Source organism: Maniola jurtina, chromosome 11 (genome assembly GCF_905333055.1).
Source record: "Maniola jurtina chromosome 11, ilManJurt1.1, whole genome shotgun sequence".
Lineage (NCBI taxonomy): Eukaryota > Metazoa > Arthropoda > Insecta > Lepidoptera > Nymphalidae > Maniola > Maniola jurtina.
Genome location: NC_060039.1, coordinates 1,855,859 through 1,876,717, shown reverse-complemented (window position 1 = coordinate 1,876,717; position 20,859 = coordinate 1,855,859). Strand labels below are relative to the sequence as shown.

Sequence of the window (20,859 nt, the reverse complement as noted above, 5' to 3'; positions counted from 1 at the left end):
AATTTTATACCCATGCGTGTGTGGAATGGTACCAAGAATACTGGCTGCCTTTCTGCGCTGGACAGCCAAGCTGATCTTTAGCGCAAAAAAATTAAGTCAGCCCTTCTATCAGACTGATAAAAGTTAATAATCGTATTAGTTTTTTTGTCGAATCCTTTCTATACTTTACTGCTTGTGCGTATCTCCTATGGAATGTGTAACATGTTATATTATGTTATATTTGGAGGTCTAGGATGTAAAAGGCTACAAATCTATGAATAGAGTTACCTTGTTATAAGTAATCCATAAATAAGTTTGCCATTTTTACATTTATGGACAAAATTAATTGTTGTTTTAATATTAATGTTGCACTTTTAAATCGACAGGTATTTGGAGCGATATTTTAAAATGTAGAGTTTTTTTAGTTGTATACTATTTGGGTTGTTGTATAAAATGGATAAGACGAACAGTAATAGGCTGCGAAGCTGAAGTGGCAATAGGTATGAAAAGACGATCGGCGTTGGGGTCCAAAGGTGCTAAAATTGCGACCTCGCGCCAGGAATCGCAACGTTGGAAGACACGCCACTAGTTGGACGCGTTCTAGAAACAAATATCTCTTGTAAAAATCTGATGTTTTTCAAAGTTACCCCGGCTCATAGATTTATACGTAAATTTTTGAGCGCGTGTAACTAAAACCAAACTAAGTAAGTATATAATATGGTAAGCGCGCAAGCGTTACTCCTCTTGCAATGGTTATTTTTTTTAATAGAGTTTAAAATTATCTATAACCTCAGTTAAGATTATAATGCGGACGATGTCATACCATTAGCTATTGGAGAAGGTAATACATTTAAAGATAATATGGAGATTGTTATAATAAGTGACGTTCACTTATTATCTGAATGAACCTAGCCATTCACAAATACCTAGGTAATTAGATGCTATCCAGCTATTTCACGAAAGCCGGTCATGCTATCGACTAACATGCCTTTAAGGGACTGTTTACATTTATACGCTTTTAACACAAATTGAGATAGTGGCGATAATAACATACCTATTACTAATTGCCCTGCTCTTCTGAAACTCTTTTGTCATTAATTGGACTAAATATACTACTTTGAGAAAATCTACATGCAAAATTTTAAACTTATAGTACAGGCATTTGGTTACCTGGAAATTTTTCGGGAGTTTTGATAATTTGTGATTTTATACCTAAATTTTGACGTACTATTTCTAAGTTGGTCTCCTCGTATCTTTGCCGGTCACGCCGCCATATTAGAAAATGGCACCCAAAAACAGTTTTTTTGACGATCACTTCTTTCCGACTCATTTCCCGATGAAAATAGTTATGTAATAAATTTAACTATACTTACCTAGAAAACTACCAAATTACTGGACTACTCGGACAAATTCGAAAGTGTGTGACGAGACCCCTTTGAAAGCAATGCAGCATTACAAACTGTTTATATTTATGATTATTCATACTTGGTCTCAATAAATGTCGACTTTAAATTTTATATAAACTTTTTTCCTACGAAATTATACTACCCACTACATTAATGTTCTCCGTTTGTGTAAATCTTGGAGATCTAGTTAAATTGCTTAATGATAAGTAACAGCCGATTTTATGGGCATAAAAATGTTATTATAGCTATAAAATCGGCTACGATGAAGCAAAAACTTGATATGTAGGTAGCTTTATGCATTACTATGCTAGAAATTAGTTTTCAGTAGTGGTTGAGATAATAAAGAAAGGTAATTCCTGATCGTCAGTGAGCTACTCATAGAGATGGGCATTATTCCTCATCTAATCGGTAGATTACCTATCTACTTAGGTAGGGGTACGGATTTTTACGACCTCCCTGGCGCAGAGGTCTTATTAGTTGGAGGTACCGGGTTCGATTCCCGGCAGGGGTTTGGGATTTTGTAATTTCTAAATTTCTGGTCTCGTCTGGTGGGAGGCTTCGGCCGAGGCTAGTTAAGTACCACCCAAAAATGGCGGCAAGGCAAAGCCGTGCCGACAAGCGATTTAGCTTTCTGGTACGATGCCTTAGAAATCAAAGGAGTATGGGTTTAATGAAAACTGCAATACCCCTTCCAGGTTAGCCCGCTTCCATCTTAGACTGCATCATCACTTACCACCAGGTGAGATTGCAGTCAAGGGCTAACTTGTATCTGCATTAATGTATTAATGAAAAGCTATGACACTGCCCCCGCGAGATACAAAGTCGTACAAGTTAGTTCCCAGACGCCAGTTAATGCTAATTAACTCGTTATGTCGTCCCCGGTCAGCGTTGACGGCGATGTGACGATGTTATCTCAAATAATGACATAATGGGGCACACGGACGTACCGGGACACGACACCACTATAATTGGAGGTAATTCTGCAAACTAGAGAAAAAGTTACTCAGCTACCAGATATAAGAATTTTTATTATCGATTGATTTATATTAAACTTTGTAAGAAGCCCGTTTACTATCGGGGACTACCTACCTTATCACCATTTAAACTCATCAACGGCCCACTACTGAGTACAAGACTTCTTAGAATAAGAAGGGTTTAGCCATCGTCCACCACGCTGGCCAAGTGCGGATTGGCAGACTTCACACAACTTTGAGAAACTATGGAGAAGTATCAGGCATGCAGGTTTTCTCATAGTGTTTTCCTTCACTCTTAAAATACGTACAGAGATAGCTTGCATCCCGGGAAAAGACTACTTTTATCTCAGGAATATGGAATTTTTAACCCCCGGCCAAAAAGAGGGGTGTTATAAGTTTGACGTGTGTATCTGTGTATCTGTCTGTGTCATCGTAGCTCCTAAACGAATGAACCGATATTGATTTAGTATTTTTTGTTTGAAAGGTGGCTCGATCGAGAGTGTTCTTGCTATAATCGAAGAAAATCGGTTCAGCCGTTTGAAGGTTATCAGCTCTTTTCTAGTTTCCTTATAGAGGTTTTTGTGAGTCTGACTCGCCCTTGGCCGGTATTTTTTTTCATAAATTCTAAGTATAAAGTCAAAAAAGAGAATCATAGATTTGCCTATTAACTAGGCAGCTTAGCAGTTCTAAATTTATTTTTATTTGTAGAATAAAAACCTTTGATTACTTTTCCTGTAAGTGATAGGTAGTAGTAGCGAAGGAAGTACCTACAAGAAAATTTATGTTACGTGCGCAAACGAATCGATTAAAATATTATTGCTAAAGTCTGTTTACTTAGAAATTTCCGATTGTGTAAATAATGTGCTTCTTATTTTCGATTTACTCTACTTGAAATTTAAAAAGTATCGGTAAACGTGAGTTTGTCATGAGCTAATATTGTTGTAATTGCGATTTTTTTTCTTCTTTCTAGGGGTTTTTCATGATCCAATAACCAATTTTACAAATAGGTAACATGTTTTTATATTAAGGCAAAAAATGTCATCCAGACGGACGGTAAAATGTATGAAACCTTAACAGCGCGTTCAGAGCGACGCGGAGCTCTCCGCGACGCGGACAGCTCCGGGTTTCATACATTTTACCGTCCGTCGCGGACGTCCGCGTAGGTCATCCGCGTCGCACTGAAAAGGCCCTTTAAAGTTAAAAGCGAACATAACTCAGGTTTATTTGATATGAAATATTTTGAATTTTCTAAGCAAACAGACCACAACTAAAGCGATAATATTATAAGTTTTTGCATAAAAGTAAAAAGTGGTGAAATAACTAGCTCGAGTTGATATCATGTTTTAAATCGGGTTTGACATACAATCTCGTTTCCTTGCAAATAGGACTTGTTTATTTGAGTCCCTTGATAACTCTTAGCGTAAATTATCACTTGTTTTCAGATCCTAATAAGGTTCCAAGGTAGGGTTGCCACAAATAAATTTCAATTCAAAGAAACTTCTTATCGGATGTTAAACACTCGAATTCTGGGAGGTAAAATTAGAAAAATCGTCACCGTCACTCATCGTCACCATCACCATCACCATCACCTCAGCGTCATCTCACCAGCACCGTCACCTCACCGTCATCGTCACCTTACCAGCACCGTCACCTCACCGTTACTTCCGCTCGTTATTTGCAAATAGGACTTGTTTTTTGAGTCCCTCGATACCTTTTAGCGTAAATTATCACTTGTTTTCGGATCCTAATAAGGTTCCAATGTAGGGTTGCCACAAATCAATTCATAATCTTTTTTTGAAGTGAAGCTTTTTATCGGATGTTAAACACTTGAATTCTGGGAGATAAAATTAGAGAAATCGTCACCGTCATCTCATCATAACGACACCATGCCGGCGATGACCTCTTTCACCTATGCTGGTCATTGCTTATGCTTTGGCCGACACTGTTGACATAGACTCTATATCCATCATGACCCACCCACATCATGAAACTTTTTTTCTTCAAAATAATGTATCCCCCTCATACCACAATTAGATACCTACTTATTAAAAGTTTTTTTTTGTAATTTGACAATGATATGCTAAAAAACCTGACTATGCAATAGAAAACCCGAATGAGTATAAAGTTAGAAAAAAAGGGAAATTACTAAGTGTCAAAGCAAAGCAAAGAACAGGTACAAATTAGGTGTTTAATGGACTTCCAACGAGGAAAAGACTAATTCGGCTCGTTTTTTTCTGTGTAGGACTGTAGGTATGTACCTCCACCGATTTTTCCGAGATTACTAGACCGATTTGCAAATTATTTTTTAATTATTTGTACATGTATGCAGGTCTATCGGTTTTATTAAAATTTTGAAGAAAAGATCAGAAACCCTGGCAAAATGTATTCGACAAGTAGATACACTGTAAATATATTCCAACGTCAATGCTTACGTAAAACGGACGTAAGGTATCAGTCTATATCTAATTGGCTATAAATTGCATTGCAATGGACTATATGGCTTTAATAATGTATTTATATAACGAATACATGAGTTATATTGAAAGTAAATTGCATAAATTTAAACTAAACTAAAATATCAAGTCTGAATATGGACAAAATTAAACTTGAAATGTGCTGTACCCTTTCTAGCAGCTAAATATGTATGGTGCGTATTTTTCTATGCCTACCGTATGTAGACAAATTTCTCCGAGATTTCTGAACCGATTTGCAAGATTTTTTGGAAGTTTGCAAAATAAGATACCACCGTTGCTGCATGATTCGTCAAATTCTTGAAAAGTCGGCAACACATGGGCTGTCCGGTGTCCCTCTGGCGCAGCAAATGTTCATGGACGACTGTTATCACTTAACATCAGGTGATACGCTAGTACGTTTGCTTGCCATTTTGATTTAAGAAAATGGTCCATACAGTTACGTTATTCGTAGCGTTTTGTAACAACACTATTATAACTTTCTCCCTACTTATTAAAATAAAAGCAGAATGACTAGTAAAGTAATTATTTTTAAGTAAAAATTAAATTTACACCCAATAGCGAGCTGTTAAAACCGATTTTAACGACATTCGGTAGCATATTGATTGCCGACATCAAAATATGTCGCGCCAATCTGCCATTAACACTCCATTGCTTACAGCACGTAAAACACTAATGCTTTGCGAAACTTGGGACTTATCTCATTGATTAATGGAGTGATTAAAACTGGGAGGACGTTAATGACTTCGTTGTATGTGGTTTATTTAAAGTTTTGAGGTTGTCTCAAAAATTGATACAGTGATATAAGCTCAATTCATCTTTTATTATTATTTATTATTTATTTAATTAATTATTTAATTAGAACGGACCTTTTAAGTCCAATTACACTAATTAAATTAAATTACACAATCAAAATAAATTCAGAAAAAAAAAGTCAATAATCAAATATGTCAACTACAAATTTTCACAAAAGTGCAGGATCTGACCTTTGAGGTCAGCCCATTTGTCAGCAAATATGTCACAGCGAGGGGACTCCTTCAGCAGCGCGTTCAGCGCCGCCAAAGTGCGCGGTATGGGAGACCTGGCGCGCGCTACCGTGCGACTAAACGGTCAAACGACTAAAATCATGATCATCGCCAGCCCAGGATCTCTCAGAATAAGAAGGGTTTAGGCTATAGCAGTGGCGTGCAGGTCATAGAGGTACAAAAGAACTGCCTACCCTAGTTGTAATAAATCAACACTTATTTTCCATTATGATCTGCCAGAAAATAAGTTCATAGCTTAATACCTACCCTGGCTTTAAATACTGTGCACGCCACTGGGCTATATAGCCTGCCACACTAGCCTAGTGCGGGTTGGCTTCACACACCTTTGAGAACATCATGGAGAACTCTCGGGCATGCAGGTTTCCTCACGATGTTTTCCTTCACCGTTAAAGTAAAGTTAAAGCAAAGTAAAGTAAAGTAAAAAGTAAAAGTAAGTAGAGGTGCGTGTCTGTGCTCGAACTCCCAAATATTCGAATAGGATGCCGAGGTCTTTACCACTAGGCTCTCGCCGCACTTAAGGGGCAAGCGACGGGTCTGCCCGCGAAATTCTTTAATATGGTTTTTCGCAATTTGTAAACTAATACGTCAAAGTAAGCTTACATGGCACTTTAATTGCGCTAATGGCAGTATAATCCTCACAGGTTAATATAAAAATCTTTACTTGAAAGGGTCCAGTTTAAGAAATTAACTCTAGTATCGACTAATTTGTAGGTTATAGTTATACTAGAGCTAATTTCTTAGCATTATATTTCTTAGCAGACCCGTCGCATCCACCTTAAGCTCAAGTAGGTAAAGCAAGCAGCGGATAAAATTTAGTAATATTATAAAGGAGTGCAAGTTTGTGTGTATGTAGATGTTAATCTCTGGAACTAAGTATAGGTAAGATAGGTATTGTGAATTTTTATGAAATACCCGTCTATAACTCCGATCGAAATATGACTCAACCAGTGTAAAATTGCGACTGTAGTTGAATTAATGAGTAATATAAAGGCTATTTTACAAGTAGTTATACTTATCCTATAGCTAATTATTCAAGTTACCTTATTTGGTTTGTAACTACTAATTCTCGAAACATGTACCCAACACTCACTCACTATAAAACATGTCTACTTTCTGCTTCCAAACATGGGCAAGAAATTCAGTGCTCACATTTTATTGGTAGGTAAAAACCGTAATTTGTTTATAGGCTGAGCGTCCAATGTCCAGGAATTTTGGCCCAAGATTGTTTTAGGGTTCCGTACCCGAACGGGACTCTATTAAAGCCTCCGCTGTCCGTTTGTTTGTCTGTCTGTCTGTCAGCGGGCTGTATCTCGTGAACTGTAATAAGTAGAGAGTTGAGATTTTCACAGAATGTGTATTTCTATTGCCGCTATAACAACAAATAATAAAAATTATAAAATGGCCGCCATGCGAATTTAAAAATCAAAAAGTGTTAACCCTTCGTGTTTAAATGCGACTCGCACCTGACCGTTTTTTTTGTTTTTCGCTTGTGAACGCTTTTATATTAACACAACGCTAAATTATTTTGGCAAGCGGTTTGCATTGCTTCCATAATATAGGATATTATTGAAAACAAAAATATATTCTCAAGCGGGGTGGACTATGGCTTAAACCCATCTCAGTCTGAGACGAGACCAGTGCTTTATTTGGGTGTGATGATGTAGTATATTAGATATGTAACTTCTGTAGGCATTAGTCATCCGGATTTTTTTAAAGATACTTTCATTTTTTCTCTTTTTTGAAAAAAGAATATTAGCTATTTTAATCATAACTAACATTCCCCTTTCCCCTCCACCTAAGCGTAAAGCTTGTGCTAGGAGTGGGTACGACAATAGTGCAACGGGTGGGGTTTTAACCGCCGACCTTTCGGAATTCAGTGCACTCCTATAACCGTTGAGCTATTGAGGCTATTTTTAAAATCTTGGCATTGATATAAGGTGTATATGACGCGTTACATTACACAGTTACCTTCCCGGTTGTAAATCAGCTTTATATAACCGATATAAATTCACACACTGTAACCATAATTCGTTGTTAACTTTAACACATTTACAAAGGCAATAAATCGAATTAGCACCGAACTATTTGGTTTGTTTGTACTAATAATTTTATTAGCCTTCATCTTATAAGGCGGTTAGATAGCACTAAAAGCAGACCTGTATCTTGTACATAAAACATTTGAGATAATATACAAGTAAATATATCAATGGCGAACAGCTGTTGAGGTGGATTTTTGACGTCGGTATTTAAACCGATTGCAGTTAAAAGTACTATCTGTACCTAGATTTTGAAATAAGGTGGGCTCTAGTTTGTCGTGAAACCTATTTGAAGTGAAAAATTCTTTAAACGCGTTGGGCGATTTCAGGATGGATAAAAACTTCGAGGTCGCCTTATCGACATGGTTATGTTAGTAGTGCTCTGAGTGCCGATATAATGTAAAAAAACTAGGCAAAGCTAAACTTATTTCAACGAATAAATACATTTGAATTATGAGTTTGGAGCCAAGGGCTTCAGTCACAGAATAATGATACCTAAACTGATACAATATGAAGTTAAACGAACTACGGAGTCTACTAGTAACAGCTTATAAGGTAAAAACTGAAGCTAATTAGACGAAAAATGGAGCTATTAATTTGAATGCGGCCACAAAGGGCCCATTAGTGCGAAATCTCTACGACTAACGACATAAATCCGCGCGGTATGTGGGTCACGTCAGGTGCCGCAACGATGAATGCCGCTAATTTGTACTGTTTCAAACCTATATTTGTATAAAATTGAGGTTTCACCAAAATGGCGGAACTCGTTTGAATAGTAACTTTTGTCGGACTAAACAATCTTTGTGTGTGCGGTCTCCTATTCGGAGTTCGACCCTGGGCCGATCGAAACTGTGAAATATCACTTGCTTCCAGTTCTCCATTGATGTTGTCAAAGATGTGGTAGTCCACACATCTTTGAGAACATCAACACTAGGTTCTAGAGATAACAGTTTATGCGATAGAAAGAGAGGTAAATATTAAATTTTAGGCCGCAGCGCTGAGTGAGCTGAATCGCTCTTTATTACGCTATAACAGAGTCGTTAATTAAATGTATTTGCGGAGTGTTCTGGAAGGTACTATTCATCGCTGGGGTATGATCGCTTGCGTCTCCTCTCAGAGTGAGAAGAGTTTAAGCCATTGTTCACCACGTTGGCCCAGTGTGGATTGGCAGGCATTATACTCCTTTGAGTACTTTTTGGAGAACTCTCAGTTATGCATGATTCTTCACGATGTTTTCCTGCACCATGTTAAAAATATTATATAACATTAAATTATTTTAGAGCAGATAGTATAGTACGTAATATAACGTGAGTCTTACAAGTTGTCATTAATGAATAATTTCTAATACTTACAGCTTAGGTAATTGGCTTAAACCATACTTAGCAACTTTTCAGTTAGTTAGCAAACATCTGATAAAATAATTTGCCATAATATTTAACCATGTTACATAACGAAATTATACTTTCAAATGAATATTAATTTTATGTAGCATTAATCTTGTAAGTACTTCCCGTTGCAATATTTATACAGATTAATATATTGGGAAAGTTTAATGCAAAACATTGCGTAACTATTAAAAGCCTAGGAAAAGGCAGAATTAAATGCCAAGTTGGTACCTGTTGGTACCAAGTTGGTGCGCAGAAGTCCTTTTTAACCCCCGACCCAAAAAGAGGGGTGTTATAAGTTTGACGTGTGTATCTGTGTGTCTGTGTATCTGTGTATCTGTGTATCTGTGTATCTGTCTGTGGCATCGTAGCGCCTAAACAAATGAACCGATTTTAATTTAGTTTTTTTTGTTTGAAAGGTGGCTTGATCGAGAGTGTTCTTAGCTATAATCTAAAAAAATTGGTTCAGCCGTTTAAGAGTTATCAGCTCTTTTCTAGTTTTCTTGTAGAAAAGAAGGTTAGATAACCGTTAGGTTCATAATATTATGTCAATAGACAAATGTCAAGCTGTCAAGATGGACGTTGCCTAAATACATAATTATTTATTTGAAAATGATGTTTTGGAAAACTCAAATACTTTGGATCGTCGGGGGTGTTATAAATTTTTAATTTACACTTGTTGTTCGCAACGATTGAGTTTAGTTACATAACATTTCGTTTATTTTGTATGTTTGTTTAATTTGGTTTGCTTTGAATAGTGCCTCATATTACGCAAAGAATCAGCCTGGCTGTTCAGCGCAAATAATTTTTCTTGGCACCATTCAATTTCAAAGAAAGTAAGGGAATCCGCATCCGGGTTCAAATGAGAACAAAATTCAGAATTAGCCAAGGTCTAAACTTTAGAGGCATTGGCCTAATCTACCGGCAAAGCCTTCTTGTAGAAATCGTTTATTGTTTTTCAAAGAAAAGATATCTTACTTTATCTATCCCAAGAACAACACAATCAATAAGGCTACGTCCACATTAGAATAAAAGTAGCGACCGCGTCTAAAAGGCTAGAGTATAATATCTAACGACCTTAAGAAGGCAGCGGGAAGAATAGAATAGAATAGATTTTTATTAAAATAAACTTTTACAAGTGTTTTTAAATCGTCAAAATAATCTACCACTGGTTCGGAATACCGTTCCTACCAAGAAGAACCAGCAAGAAACTAGGTGGTTGCTCTTTTGTGGTGGGTGGATGAGGAAGACGGTGGACCGTGTGTGGTGAAGCGCTCTCGGGAAGGCCCAGCCGTAAACACAAACAGGCTGATCGATTTAATGATAGCTAAAGCTAAAATGTACAGACGTATATACAATACGATCCAATTTTTGGTATACATTAGATTTTCATAGTTACTAGTGCTACTAGCGGTGACTAGGTCGTATGTGCTGTGCCTCTCGTATTTCAGCCAGAAACTACTCGTTTACCTTTGAAGTAAACTAGAAAAACTAAATTATACTAATGCGTGTTGGTTGGTTGCTTCAGCGACGAAAAGGAAGCTTTAGCGACACGCTCAAGCACAATAGTAGCAAATGTGTGGCGAACCTAAAGCAATAGGAACTCCATTAAAAATATAAAAAGCCAATTTCGGGATTCAGCAAAAACTATACAAACGGATTCACGTACAGGATGAAGTAATTTGAAACGATTTTGTACAGTCCAAAAAATTCTCGCGATCTTTTTTCCCAGATTAAGTAGGTACGGTACGGTAACTAGGTACCTAGTACCTAACGGTTATCGACGTTTCATCTTGCAGAATTAGGTATAAATAGGCGTGAAATAACAGTTCATAAAAAAGAAAAAAGAGCACGTTTATAATATTGTGGTAGGCTACTTACGTAGAAAGACGTAAATTCGTTCCCCTTAGTAAATAACCATAGTTACGAAAACTTACAGGGTGGAAACTGGAAACAGTAAAATGTTCGCACATGATTATATTGCGCGGGAAAATATAAATTACCTTTATTTCCTAACCCAGAAGAATTTCAAAAAATCCGGCCTTATTCCCTTTCTGAATTATAAGGGAAACAGTGAAAAATTTCAGCTTTTTTGGTTTACATAGCGAGGTTGCATCCCGGGAAAGGACATAGGCTACTTTAATTTGTCTCGGAAAAACAAAGAATCTAGGGTTTTTTTGAAATTCCTTTTTTATATTTTTTTATTTCTTACATGAATAAATAAAAACCGAAACTTACTCAGAAAATCGCGGGCATCATCAGTACGTTGCGTTATAAGTTATAGGCCTTGTGATATCTAAATTTCCTGTTCATTCCTATTAAGATGCCCTATAAAATGTAATACATGCTAGATACTTACCAGTTTTTAATTGAGCTTTGACGATTTTCCATCAGCTGCCCTTACAATAAAGCTACATCCAAGCTTAATGTCCATTTCTGAACAAAAACTATACCAGTTCCATACAATTGTGTTGCTAATAACTATAGACTACACCTATATTTAGACTGGAACATTACTAGATTCCCATACCATATAGATGCTAGTGATTGACAGCTCTATGATTTATTAGTGATGCATCTTTTCCCGGGCATCCGTTTTTCTAATGGCATACTTATACAGAAAGAGATATATCTATCGATATGAGGGAGAAAGCCTAATGGACTGGCAAACTGTGCAAGACTTGAAACAACCTGTGAAAGGGAAACGGGAAACCGCACGATTTTAAACTCTAATCCTAACATTCTTCAGGTTCAAATTCTGTTGACACGTGCATTATGATCAGTCTAGTTTTTGTGAAACATAATGGAATCCGTAACTTGGTCGTGCGACGCTTCCTTCGACATTTAAGTCCGCATTTTTATATCATAGGTTTCCTTGGAAATATAGAGAGATTGGTTCAAATATTTGAGGTCGTAAGATTTCAGTGCATTTTATAGATCAATGCCAATGACATGGTACCTATAAAGAATTTTTCTTAGAAAACTGTGCTACTGTTGAACTTTGAAGACTTTAAATTGAATGTATAAGGTTGCATTGTTTTTCGAATTATGTGCCCATTGCTACTTCAGTTTTACATAGATATATTACTTAGGTAATCCTAATAGTTACTTAATTTTCGGCATACTTCAAAACCTTAACACTTCTAGGAACAATAAAACTCTGTACTTACTTATGTTAAAAGCACCTGCATTATTTTAAAAGTTTCATCATTTTAAGCAATCATTTTATTATTCTTTATATTATCATACCGTTATCTATCACTTACCAACCAATAGATTTAATCTCGCCGTCACACAAAGTATTCATTTGAACTTTTAAAGGTTGGCCAAATATAACGCGTGACGTTGGAAGCACTAAAGGAATAGTTTGAAAGTTACAATGTGGCTACAATAAAATGGTCGCAATCATCTCTCATTGGCTGATACGCTACGTGACAGCAAGAATGCTAGGAATTCAGCCAATTATTATTGAGATATCATTAATATGATTAAATCACAATTTTTGTGCTAAGGGGGCTGAATTCCGCCCACGCTGATATCAGTTGCGGACGTCGGTCGCGCATGTAAATAGTTAAATGGAATAGTTTCACGGACACTTTTTGACGTCCGTCAGCTCACCATGTAATTGATTCATTAGCTTAACACCATCTAGGATCCACGTTGACACGTTTCCGTCGCGCGACGTGTCTGACCAAGCCCTTAATCAAATGCCATTCAGCCATATCTCTGTGAATAGGAACACAACGCGTTTAGATAGCTTATGCGTTTAATAAATTGAATTTAATGCAATATACGTGGTATTTTCGAACCTAAACGCATTACATAATGCCTATTATATTATGTAGGTACCTACTTAATGTGTTTTGAAATTATTTATGTATTACTAGTCTATACAACCTGGGCAAAGTGAAGCTTGGTGACTTATTGGTTAAATGGTGTATTAAAATCCAAAGGATCGTGGGTTTAAATACCTACTGAATTGGTTATGTTAGAATATGCGAAATGATTTCTGTCGGTTTGTTATCTTTCATGTAAAAGCCGCTGAACCGATTTCGACAAAATTTGGCAAATAGATAGCTTGCATCCCGGGGACTAAAATCTTAAACCTACTTTTTATCCTGGAAAATTAAAGAGTTTCCACGGGTTTTTTATGAAACCATTACCCGCGCTATTCTTCCTTTTCTCTATGGTACCGGAGGTCCGGTATGGTTTAAATAAAATCGAAAAATCTATTTAAAAATTTTCTTAAGATTCCGTACACAGGATTTATTTATTTTTAGCTAATCTTACCTACCAATATCAAAGCGAAACTTTAAGGGCCTGTAAATTAAAAGATAGGTATATAGCTACCTACGTAACAGGTAGGTACTTGTTCCATTAATTTCCCAACCTATCCTATACCATTACGTTACGAAGGCAATAAAGTATTCGGGCAGGTGCGTATCGGTAACTCGTTATCGAGTAATGGAGTATCGATACGAATCGATGTCGAATCGAGTTTTATTCGCGCATTCGAGATTAGCGAGCATCCTTAGATAAAGCAACGCTATCGGGTTCCGTCAGCGCCGATGTTGGTGTTGTATTGAAGAGATTGGTGGTGGAGTGATGGATTGGAAACGGTTCTTAGCCCTTTCTTAAGATAGAGCGACATATAAAGTAGGGCTGAATGTGTCGTTATCAACCAATTGCTGGGCTACTACTGAGCACGGGTCTCTTAATTGGTGGTATCAAGATTGGTAGACTTCATACACCTTTAAGAACATTATGGGGAACTTTGAGGCATGCAGGTTTCTTTACGATGTCGAGTGATGATATGATATTATAATGTAGAAAATTATGGTCTGTGTTTATGGGTTATGGAGTATGTTTGAATATGATTTATGGTGGAGCAAGCTATCTGTTTTAAAATTTTGACACAGATCGCTTGTGGCCGCTCTACTATTTCAGGAGCTACTTTTTATTCAGGAAAATCAAAGGAAATCCCACGGGATTTTTCAAAATCTGAATTCACGTGGACAAACATGTTCCTAATATAGATAAAGTCGGTTTAGAGATGTTGCCATTTCCTTTTTCGTAGCTAATAATTCCTAAATAATGAAGACCAAGACGTGAGAAGGGTACAGTTCGTCCAAGTAGGTACGGTATGATACCGCAAGTAACGAGTACTTCACACTCGTTTCCCGTGGATTGTCACTTCAGTATTACCGTAGCATAAGGAATGCCCATACCTTATTGAATTACCGATAAAATATCCCTTTCACTTAATTACCGGGAAGTGAACAATTATTCACTTATCTGTTTACAAATTGTCGTATTCCGTAATGTCTTTCGTGATAAAGATATTACGATAATTGTTTATAATCATTGTTTATAATAATTGAGCTGAATATTGCACAACTTTTTGATAAAAAACTTGACTTTGACTAAATAATATTACAAATGCAAAATTATGTCTATCTGTCTGTCACGTGGTTTGAAAATTTTTAATTAAATTACTAAGATTGTCTGTCATTTTCTTATTACAACAAGAAAAATATGCTGCTAAAAATACTCTAAAATTTAGTTGCCATTATCAAGTTCCATAAAGTAGCAAAGTTTTCTTATTGAAAAAGATAGGTAGGTAGGTATATCACACTTAACACTAATATTATAAAGGTGAAAGTATGTATGTGTGTGTATGTGTGTGCGTGTGTGTGTGTATGTTTGTTACTCCTTCACGCAAAAACTACTGGATGGATTTGGCTGAAATTTGGAATGCAGATAGATAATATCCTGGATTAGCACATAGGCTACTTTTTATTCTGGAAAATCAAAGAGTTCCCACGGGATTTTGAAAAACCTAAATCCACGCGGGCGAAGTCGCGGGCATCGGCTAGTTAAGTATTATAATAAGTACCTACCTATATCTAATGTAGTTTGTTTCCTTAGAATATCGACTACCCGATTACATACGATTATATGTGACGTATCACGTCATATCAGGCCGTATTTTGTATAATTCATGCATAATTCAAGCCAAGGAAATAATATTTCGATCGGGAGAGCGCATAATAAGGGGAATAGACAAGATATGCGTTACCGGACCCAGTTTACTCGGTTCCGTATTATAACTGACAGTTTAATTTCAATATAAGGCTTAGACTACACCTTGGCTGAGTTCTAAATTGATAAAAACTTAAAATATTGTGTTCAAAGTTATTCAAAAACATAGTATAGAGATTGGTTAGATCTAGGTTTTGCATCTTGACACTAGTTACTTTGACGAAATAACTTGTAGCAAGCTGTGTAAAATTTTGCAGCAAAATAAGTGTCGGTTTGCGCTAACGATTCGCTTTGCTTGTTTTGAATCCCAAGGTCTTAAGGGGATTCAAAATTTTGCCAGTCAACGAACTTATTTCTGAACCTCACATGGAGCCTGGTACTTATAAGCCTCAAAACTTTAATATGTTTTTTTGCAACCTCTGACTAGATTTTGGTCATAGTCCAGTAATGCAGTATGTAAGTTAGGTGCTGTGTTTAATTTGACTGTTTTCTTTTTATGAAATGAAATAAAATGAAATAGGTTACTTGATTGAATATAGGATGACAAGGTTATTGAGCCAACACATCCAGTCAGTTTAGAGAATGATTTCTTTGTTTTCTGAATTAAATATTACCGTTGCAGCCAAACGACCAGTGATTTTCCAAAAGGAGTGAAGCTTCGAAGCTTTTCACCAGCGAAGGGAAGAAAACTAGATAAGTTAAATATTATGTTTCTGGGTATATCAGTATTTGCCCGTAATATAAATCCTACAAAAAATAATCGTAAGGTGAATCTAATGTGTAACAACCCTTAAACATTGTGCCCGGTGTACAGCCCACTTATATTCTAACTACCAGTTTACTGGAAACGTGTTATAATTTGTAATAGTTGCACTTAGTCAATCGATTCGAAGTAAATTCAATAATATTATATTAATATGTAGGAAAGGTGCATCAAGGATTAATATTGTAATATCTCAAAAAATTTAGCACTCTTGTCTGTCCGTCACCACCTGGGTGCCTGGTGCACTTCGACCGCCCGTTGTGCCAGATCCTTTTCTCCACGCAAACTGTGGAATCAACTCCCATCGGCGGTTTTCCCGCTAGATTACAACATGGGGTTGTTCAAGGGGCGGACCAACAAATTCCTGAAAGGCCGGCAACGCATCGGCGGTTCCTCTAGTGCTGCAAATGTTCATGGGCCACGGTAATCACTTAACATCAGGTGACCCGTCTTCTCGTTTCCTATAACTTTTTCTTCTATAAATTATATAACTACTAGCTGATACCCGCGACTTCGTTCACGTGGATATAGGTTTCTTAAAATTCCCGTGGGAACTCTTTGATTTTCCGGGATAAAAAATAGCCTATGTGCTAATCCAGGTTATAATCTATCTCGATTCTAAATAGTCCAATCCGCCCAGTAGTTTTTGCGTGAAGGAGTAATAAACACACACTCACACACACGCACACACACACACACATACAAACTTTCTCCTTTATAATATTAGTGTGATTTTATATCCAAATACCTATGTTATTTTGATGACTTTAAGCCTAAGGTCACCTACCTAATAAACCTACAGCATTAATTAATTGCAAAATTGGCTATTCGCTTGTCGATATACAAATTATCGAATTTGCATATTGTAACAAGGTAGGGAAACTCTCGATTAATTGCATTATAAAAATAAGATTTACGTAAGCAAGCACGCTAAGCATCCCTTCGGGTACCGTTTTTAATTAAACCTCGGTGCTGGGTGCGCTTAGGGCCATTATGTTTACAGTTTAATATAGGACGAGTCCCGACAGGGCATGGCTCTACTGTTAGCGATAATACCACAGTCCACAACTTGTGGTTAAAGAATTTATTCTCAAAAGAAATTATACTTTCATTTAATGAGAAATAATAGCAAGCAATAATAGCAATAATAATAATAGAATAAATAGTAACAAACTTAAGCTTATTTTTAACCCCCGACCTAAAAAGAGGGGTGTTATAAGTTTGACGTGAGTATCTGTGTATCTGTCAGTGGCATCGTAGCTCCTAAACTAATGAACCGATTTTAATTTAGTTTTTTTTTTTGTTTGAAAGGTGGCTTGATAGAAAGTGTTTTTAGCTATAATCCAAGAAAATCGGTTCAGCCGATTGAAAGTTATCAGCTCTTTTCTAGTTACTGTAACCTTCACTTGTCGGGGGTGTTATAAATTTTTAATTTACACTTGTATCGGCACAGCGGTAAGCAACAACACAATTATAAAATAGTAGCGGGTAGTCGGGTCGTCGGGTAGCCTAATAATTTAATAATGTACCCGGAAATGCTCATACACATTGCCGGGGCAGCTTACTAAGTATATCTCACAGCAAGTATGCGGGTAGACATGGTCACTAACTATGGACCTCATAAGAAAACTCAGCCATTCAGTGAGTGATGGAGAGAGCCATGCTTGTAGTTTCTCTACGGGAACAAATCCGAAATGAAGAGATCCGTAGGAAAAACAGAGTAACCGACATAGCTCAACGGGTTGAGGCTGGCAATGGGATTCAAAATTCAGCTAGGAAAACATTAAAATCAGGAAATATCCTGCTAAATTCTAACGCGTAGTAACCCTTTATGCGCGAGCATACGCGTCAAAACGCATTACAGTGTAGAGAGCCGCAAATTGCGTTTTCTTCTCGAATCTTCTCGGAAACTTAACACAAATAACTTTAGATTACATTTCATGATATGCAATTCGGAATAACTTAAGCATTAAACTTTAGTAAAATATGTATAAATATTTGCCATAAATCTAAGTTACTTGTAAGTAAAAACTGCGATAGCCTAACCTGCCTAGCCAATAAGACAGCATTTTCGATGAAAGCTGTCAGTCGGATTGATTCCTACCGACGACGCGACGTCTTGAATAATAAATAATAGGTAATTTCAATCATATTTCGTCATATTTCAACAGATAAAAACAATATTATGATTTTAACAGTCTACGTAAATATGTATGTTCCACTGTAGCGCACAAGCTGAGCCGATTTTGATGAATGAGGTTGTCAATCGATTAACTATTTAGATTACGTTTTATACGAACAAAATCAATCTACCAAAACAATGGATGTTCTCTGAATCTCATTGAGTGAGATGTGAAAAGAGAAAATTATATAAATACAGCCCTATATTAAAATATACCAACCGACAGGAAAATAATAACTGTACTATAATATTTCAGTGTTCGTGAATACTACTAGCGCTATCTACCGGTCTTGTTTCGAACTTTATCATGTTTCTAGGTGATGCCCGCGACTTCGTTTGATCTGATTTAGGTTTTTGTTAATCTTCTGGAATTTCTTTGCTTTTCGAGGATAAAAAGTTGCCTATGTCAATTTCCGGGACGCCCTATGTCAAACTACCTTTGTACCTTTCATATAAATCGGATAAACGGATGAGCCTTTAAGTATCCCGTGGGAACTCTTTGATTTTCCAAGATAAAAAGTAGTCCCCGGGATAAAAGCTAACTCTGTACCTATCAAAATCGGTTAAACTGTTGGGTGAAAAAGTGGCAGACAGACAGACAGACTTTCGCATTTATAATATTAGTACGGATTAGCATTTTTCATATTCAATTTTCAAAACAAAGAATGAATTAAAACGCACTCATTCAAAATTGCCCTTGGTGATGGGCTAAACGGGCCCCCTCCTGCCTTGCGCTGACGTGGAGTATTAAAACGTAAAAGCGAAAGACAGTCCCGGTTACCTCTTGACATGCAATTTTCGGACATCCATTTATCAAACCAGTGCTGGCCAATCAGCGTTTTGATTGTATCGATAAATGCTTCATTAGTGCTGTTGGCTAAAATAACGCTGTCCGTTGTGGATTTTAGAGGTTTTGAGATTAATAGTTGGGTGAACAATTGTTTTAATTTGAATAACAATTTATACCATATTCTAGCAAATAAACACTTCTTATTCTTATTCTTATTCTTATAAATTAAGTATTAATTGCTTTCTTTAATTTTTATTATATTCTCTACCTTAAGGAAAAGATTGCAATTTTAGCAATGTGGCCGCCTATTGTACTATTTATAATATTTCTATGTAAATTTGGTATACAATACCCTTAGAGAATTTTTTTAAACTAATGTATCGTTCGAAAATTGAAACATGGTAATTAAATTATTATGTAACTTAAAATATACCATTTTATCGATGTTTTCTGAAGAACATTACTATCTGTTAGTGTCTCGTCAAAACGCCTGTTGTGGTTGAAAATAATTAATCTCCCAGTTACGAGATTTGGATTCGACCTCTGTTAGGGCGAGGGGTCTGTATTGTTAATCAATTTGCGAGCTATGGGAAGCCTGTTGTGGATATGAAGCTGTCAAGTATTCCGACTTGCATATTGGATTTACTAATATCCCATTGTCAAGTCTTGTTTTTATTGTGAATCGTATTTTGCCAATGTACTTGAATGTTGTGCAATTATTTACATGACTTTTTTGCCGAAACATAAGCAATTAAAATCTTTTGCTTTATCGGTAAAAGAAAATATCATGAGGAAACCTGCATGCCTGAGAGTTCTATATAAGTTCTCGAAGATGTGTGAAGTCTGCTAATACACGCTGGGCAAGTGTGGTGGACTGTGATTTAAACCTTTCTCATTCCGAGAGGACACCCTTCTCAGCCGCTTATGAATTTATGATGATGGTGAATGAAGTAAAACACTTTGGTGGTAGATTATTATTAAGCTTTTATTTTCCTTATAAATTCCTAGTTTTTACATAGTTTTTATCTAATCTAATCTATTCTAATATCTATTCTATTATATTTGTTAGTAAGTTAATCGGTGTATGTGTGTGTGTGTATAGAGCAATTACTCGTAGTTTGGTGGTAGATAATGAAGTAAAATTGTGGGGTTAAGTAGATCTCTTTCTATCTGTTATCAGCTTCCTCTTGAACTGGAACGATAAGTTGAAAAATGAACAATCCGAAAGTTTGTATGGTGATTCGTATTATTCATAGTCAAGCGAAGCTTCTTCAACCTAAACTTCACAGTTAACCACTGTTTGAGGTTCTATTGTTTGCTGTTCGTTCGTAATTTCCAAATAGCAGGTGTTTTCGTTTCCACCAACACGGGTCGTTGGCTCGCTTGATTGACTCAAGTGCTAATCAAAGAAACTTACAGCATTAATGTTCCCGTCCCTCTCCCTCTCGCGCCGAATTTCGTTTTGCCAGTTTTTCGTCTCATCAAACCGCGGATAATGCGAACCGCCATCAATTTTTTTCCCTCCCGGCATCATTTTGAAAACAATTTTCTATCCCATATGATTATGGGTCATTTCGGTTGCGTATAAAACTATTATTAATGTATTACAACGCATAAACTCGCCGGTCATTATTTTTAGTTTAATACCCTCAGCGTTTCGTTTGACTTTGTTCGCGACCATTTCGATTTCGTTTTGCGTTATTATTTTGACATTTTCGAGCGTTATTACCGTTGTAATTAGCAGCTTATGATTACAATTGTGGGAGCTTCGTGTTTTGATTGTCA

General features: G+C 36.5%; 1 protein-coding gene across 1 annotated transcript in view; it reads left to right on the top strand.

Moving 5' to 3' along the window:
- The window catches only part of LOC123869774 (protein dachsous), a 371,978-nt gene that overhangs the window by 234,317 nt on the left and 116,802 nt on the right, over nucleotides 1–20,859 (top strand). The gene's annotated exons all lie outside the window — the stretch shown is intronic.